Here is a 6,754-nt window from a genome sequence, read left to right on the forward strand (position 1 = left end):
CTAGCTGGCCTCAGCTTACCTACTGAAGCCTTTTGTCTTTCTTCCCGATTCACCATTTAGCTTGTGCTCCACTGCCCTCCATATTTCTTTGCTCTTCTACTTAAGAGTATCCCTTTGTTCTATATGAAATATCGTCCTCACCTTCTCTCTGCCTATTCAAATCCCACCCCTTCAATGCTCGATTCAAGCCCAGGCTCCTGAAGACTTCCATGCCACTGCCGTGCCACTCCCTCCCCCATCCCTTCTTCTAGTTCCTATAAGATTTACTGTTGCTCTGGTACATTTGGGGCACTTAATTATTATGTCTCTAATTTACTCAAGTAATAGCTAGCAGTCATATAGCTTTAAAGCTGGTAAAGCGTATCTACACTGCATAACATTTAACAACAAGGAACCAATGTTGGGCCCACAGGAGCTGGGGTACTTCACCTACTCCCTGTTCTGTACCCAAATACCAAAGGGGGGGAGGGTGTTCAACCCTGGAGAACTTGGCCTCTAATTAGAGGAGTGAGGTAGGCAGGAATGGCAAGGCTAGGCTCCTTACTCTTTTTTTTTGTTTGTTTGTTTGGTTTTTAGTGAGGCAATTGGGGTTAAGTGACTTGTCCAGGGTCACACAGCTAGTAAGTGTTAAGTGTCTGAGGCCAGATTTGAACTCAAGTACTCATGACTCCAGGGCTGGTGCTCTATCCACTGCCATTTAGCTGCTCCTAGGCTCCTTACTCTTAAACTCCTTAGCTGCTTAAGTTCCAACTCCAGCACAAATTGAGGAGGGTGAGGATTTACTCATAGCTTAGATTATGGCTCATATCCAGAGTTTCTCAAAGGGGAACAATAACACCTATATGGTGCACGATGTGAATCAGGTATGGGATAGTAATTTATCCCAAGATATTTAAGAAACACTAAGCGTGAGCAGCCTTACCAGGATCAACTTAAAACAAGATTTAGTGATTTACAACTCCTCTTATAATCAATCTCCTGGAAGGCTGATAGTCAAACCTCACCAGAACATAATGAAATTTGCAGGACTCCATTTCATCTCGGCCCTGCCTTATCCAAACAAATCCTGGTAAGCGTCTGCTGGTACAATGGCTATCTTCTCTGTGACCATTGTCTCCAAGTGAACTGGAGTAGTTACTGGAGAATCTTCCCTCGACAATATTTAGCTCCAAACCTAGAGGACCCATGACCTCCAAATCTTTACAACTCACAAGATTGTCTCCAAGGCTGGCCTCATCTGCACGGGGATCCTTCACCCAAGATCACGAAAGGACAGACACAAAAGAGGCCGCTCAAGCTCATATGGAGCCTTACCTGGGCAGAACATGTGCTTTAAATGCCTTGTCTCTATGGCTACGTGGAGTCAGGGCAGGCTGCTCCTACCCCCAACCTCCTCTTGGGAAGCAGCTCAAAATAGACCTCACGTAATGGGCTGCTAGAAAGGAAGAAAGGGTTGAGGAAGAACTCGATTCCTTTTAGATATTCACTAATGCCTCCAAAGTCAGTAAGGAGACTCAGTAGTGTATGTAGTAAGCACCCAATAAATATTAGAAGAAGACAATGATGATCTCAGAATCACTGAGTCACACATGGCTTAGTGCAGGCCCCAAAGCCTGGAACAGCAACTCTGAACATTCTGCATGGAATGGCCCCAGCAGACCCATTCCACCTCACTACACATTAGTTATCTGATTCAAGCCTCACAAGTTCTAGAGGAGATTCCTTCCATGTATGGGTTGCACAATGTGGCCTCCAGGTCACTTCCAACTTTCAAATTCTGTGAATCTGTAATTATTAACCCCATTTTGCATTTAAGGAAACTGAGGCAGGTTAATTGGCTTGCCCATGGTCAAACAACTACTGCCAGAGGCAGGATTTGAACTCAGGTCTTCCTGACTCCAAGTCCACCAGTCTAACACTAGGACACCTCTTACTGTTTCACTGGGTGGGTGTCTTTCTTTTCTTTCTGGGTGCATAGTAAATTAACAAGAGAAGGAAACCCTGTCCTTTTGCTTCTGTTGTCCTCATAGTATCCAGCATGAGATTAAATCAATGTGCGTGTGTGTGTGGTTTTTTTTAATTGAATTGAAGTGAAAGGGTGTTGGCAGCTAGGTGGCACAGCAGCCTGGAGTCAAAAAGATTTATCTTCCTGAGTTCAAATCTGGCCTCAGACACTTATTCGCTGTGTGATCCTGGATAAGTTACTTAACCCTGGTTACCTCAGTTTCCTTATCTGTAAAATGAACCAGACAAGGAAATGGCAAACCGCCCAGGAAATCCCAAATGGATTCCTGATGAATTGGACATAACTGAAAAACAACTGAACAAGAAAGGGTGTTATCCATGAACCAGTTCCCCATATCCTTTTCTAATTCGCCTTCCTACAGATTATAATACTAGAGCCCAAGGCCGAATTGAGCTGGTCCTTGAGGTTAACACTGAGACTCTGCCAGCTGTTCTCCTGGAGTCTATCATATGATGAAGTCTGTACATTGAGGCCTCAATTAATCATCATGACCTTCCCCTGCCCCTCCCATATATATGGTGTGGGTTTGGTTTTTTTACCTCTTAAATGCACTCAAAATGTATTCTTTTTATCTTAGACTTACATTGGTATGGGATGTCTTCCCCTTCTACGCTGGAACTTCTGCAAGGACAAGATTCCACCTTTGTGATTTCACCTCTCTTATTTTTCATTTTCTCATCCATAAAACAGAGATTTAAAAAACCCACTGTAGGACCTGCCTTACAAGGTAGTTGTGAAGTTTAAATAAGATGATGTATGCAAACCTTAAAGAGATATCTGTCAGCTGTTTAAACTTTGTGTCTCCCCAGTGCTTCGAAGAAAGGGAATAAGCATTTAAAGCATTTTACAAATATTATCTCATGGGACAGTGGATAAAGCACTAGCCTTGGATTCAAGAGGACCTGAATTCAAATCCAACCTCAGATACTTGACACTTAACTAGCTGTGTGACCCTGGGCAAGTCACTTAACCCTCATTGCCCTGAAAAGAAGAAAAAAAAGAAACAAATATTATCTCATTCAATCTTTATACCCACTCTGTGAGGTAAATGCTAGTATTTTTTACAGTTAAGGAAACTGAGTCACACAGGTTAAGTGACTTGCCCAGTCTCACATAGGTAGTAAGTAACTGAGGCTGGATTCGAACATGGGTCTTCCTGACTCTAGGCCTAGTGCTCTATGCACTGGACCACCCAGCTGCATGAACATAGTGCTTAATAAGTATTTTTTGAATTCAATTAAAACCAATTATTACCTCCTCAAGGTCTCATTGATATCACCTCTAGTTTTTCCATTCATCTTTTTTTTGTGTGTGTGGGCAATGAGGGTTAAGTGACTTCCCCAGGGTCACACAGCTAGTTTTCCATTAATTTTTACTGAGAATTGTTTATTATATCAAGCAAGGTTTTGGTGGCAGGAAGGGAGTAAAGGACTCTGGGCTCTTCTTTCTTTTCTGCAAATGAAGTCAGCAATGAGCATTTAGTAAGTTCTTACTATGTGTCAGACTCTGTGCTAAGAGCTGGGGATACAAAAAAAGGCAAAAATAATCTCTTCCCTCAAGAAACTCAGAGGAGGCAACATGTAAACAAGTCCATACAAACAAGCTGTATCCAGGATAAATTGGGCATAATCACCAAAGGAAGACAATGGCATTGGGGAGATTGGGAAAGGCTTCTTACAGAAGGTGGGATTTTAGTTGAGACTTAAAGAAAGGCTGGGAAACCAGAAGTAGAGACAAGAGGAGGGGCAGCTAGGTGGCACAGTGGATAAAGCACTGGCCCTGGATTCAGGAGGACCTGAGTTCAAATCCGGCCTCAGACACTTGACATTTACTAGCTGTGTGACCCTGGGCAAGTCACTTAACCCTCATTGCCATGAAAAGAAAAGAGACAAGAGGGAAGACATTCCACGCATGGGGGACAGTCAGTTTAGTCAGGAGATAGAGTCAGGGATGGAGGCCAATGTCATTGGATCAAAGAGTACATGGAGGGAAGTGTCAGGTGTAGCACAACTCTTCCTGCATGGTCAGAATTGGACAGCCACTTTCTCTGGGGCAGGGTCTACCTTAGACACCATAGTAAAACCAATTAAACTTATTGCTATGTGCCCTCCCTTCCCTGTCCTTAAACTCGGTATCTCTAATACTCCATTCTTACTATACTATAACCTGCCACTTTCTCCAGTTTTCCTGTTTAATTGAGATTCCTCTTGGTCACCCAGGTTTATAACATTGTTTCTGTCTTTGACATTTTCCTCTCTGTGTTCAGTCATTTTTTTCAGTTGTGTCTGACTCTCTGTGACCCCGATTTGGGGTTTTCTTGGCAAAGATACTGGAGTGGTTTGCCATTTTCTTCTCTAATCCATTTTACAGATGAGGAAATTGAGGCAAGCAGAGTTAGGTGACTTACTCAGGGTCATACAGCTGCTAAGTGTCTGAGGCCAGATTTGAACTCTGGTCTTCCTGACTCTAGGTCCAGCAAGCTATCCACTGTGCTACCTAGCTGCCCTTCTTCTCTCTAACCTCCTACATGCAATCATTGGTAAAGTATGATCAATTCTACCTCCAGAAGTACTCTCCCATCTTCTTTCTCTCCACTGTCATCACCTTATTTCAGGTACTTATCATTTCTCACCTTGTCTCCTAATCTGTTCCCATACCTCTAGTCTCTCCTCCCTCCAATCCATCCTTTATAGGGTTGCTGAAACAAGATTCCTAAGTCTGAACATATCACCCTCCTCTTTAAAAGCCTTAAGTAACTCTAAAATAAAATGGAAATTCTTGCCCTGGTATTTAAAAAATTCTACAGTATGGCCCTAACCAGCTTTGCTGGGCTTATTTCACATTACTCTTCTTCTTGCACTTCATATTCTGGCCAAACTGGACTACAGATTCAACATTCCTTCCTTGGCCCTCTACATCGATTCTGATTTGTAACCAGCTGAGGCCCTTGTCAGCCAGGAATGTACTCAGTCCTTATCACTGCCCTTCAGACTCTTTGTCTTCCAACAAAGCTCAGCTCATGATCCCTGCAAAGTGAGCAATGTGAAAAGTTATGCTGAGCCCAGCTCCCCTAAAAAATTCACCAGCTAGGATTTAAAAGGGTACCAATAGGGGCAGCTAGGTGGTTCAGTGGATAGAGCACTGGCCCTGGATTCAGGAGGACCTGAGTTCAAATCTGGCCTCAGACACTTAACAATTACTAGCTGTGTGACTCTGGACAAGTCACTTAACCCCAATTGCCTCACCAAAAAAAAAAGTACCAATACCAATATCGAGAATCAATAAAACCAAAGGAAAACCCCAATGAACACCTGCATTCAGTGCAGGGCTGCACAAGAAAACAGACAGAAGCATGCACTAAGGGAATAGGAAGCCCATGTGATATCTGGTAAACAAGGTCTGAAATCAGTGGGATCTTGGCCCTAGTCTTTTGGAGGAACAGCAAGGGATAAAAATCATATCCCCGGTAGGTCATTGTGCAAGAACACCTAGATGAATCATCACCAGGCAGTGCGTCCATGCCTGTGGGTCCTCCAAGAGGCCTGAAGCCAGGCTCATGGCCACACCAGGAGATACAGCCAGCTGCCAGTAAAGGTCTGCCTAGGGAAATAGAGAGGGAGACAGTGCCTTCCTGAAACTAGTGGGATTTCTAATATTTGCTAGCTTTCCCAGAGGATCAAAGAGACAGAGCCAAGGATCATGAGCCACAGTAAGAGGTGCCTTGGGGCCCTCCAGAAGGCATGAAACCATCAGCGGTTTCTAGTATCACATTGTGGCCTGTCAAGACTCCAGCAGGGTACAAAGCCAGCTTCCATTTGGTGATTATGCAAGGAAAAGGAGACAAAATCAGGGATGAGGCCAGCGCTTGTAATGGAGCACCAGGAGACCAAGGCAGAGGCCAGAGCTTGCAACAGAGAGTGGGGCATGGACCCAGCTCTGCAACCGAGCTCCCCTATTTTTGGACCAGGACTGCACAAAAGGGTGGAGAAGTGGCAAGGAAGCTTTGGTAGCATACAAACTGAAGTAGGGATAGGACTGGACAGACTGCCCACCTCATCAAGAAATAATGGGGTAGGTCAGAGGCTGGCCCAGGGTCAAAGTTCCAGTCCAGGAATTGAATCTGGAGACATTAGAGAACAGACTAAAATCCTCAATACAATGAAGGAATACTATGAACTAAAAGAAACCCAAGAAATAAACCTAAAAGAGAGTAAGTCCACAATAAGTATAATCAAAGCATCAAAGAAAATAATTGTGACATCACCACAAGGAGTATATGAAAGAACTGAAGCTAGAGATAAAAAATGATTTTAGAGCTTTCAAAGTTAAAAAAAAGGAGAATAAAAAACTTAGAACAAAATGTGGAAAGCACCAGTTTTAAGGTGGTGAATTCCCTGAAAAACAGAATGGAGCACAAAACTCAGTGATTCCAGGAGACAATAATAAATAGTAGAACAAAGTAAAAAAAAAAACAAACCTGAAAATTTAGAACATGTGAGATAATTATCATAAAAAACAACTAATGTGGGGAATAGGTTAAAGAGAAATCATTCAACAAAATAAGATTACCTGAAAAGCATGACCAAACAAAAAACATGTATACTATATCTCAAGAAACCATAAAATTGTCCAGGTCTATTAGAACCAAAGTCGAAGTGAAAATAAAAAGAATGCATCAGTTACTTCCTGAAAGAAACTATAAATTGGAAGCCACTAGAAATGTCACAG

This window comes from Dromiciops gliroides, chromosome 1 (genome assembly GCF_019393635.1).
Source record: "Dromiciops gliroides isolate mDroGli1 chromosome 1, mDroGli1.pri, whole genome shotgun sequence".
In the NCBI taxonomy this organism is placed as follows: Eukaryota; Metazoa; Chordata; class Mammalia; order Microbiotheria; family Microbiotheriidae; genus Dromiciops; species Dromiciops gliroides.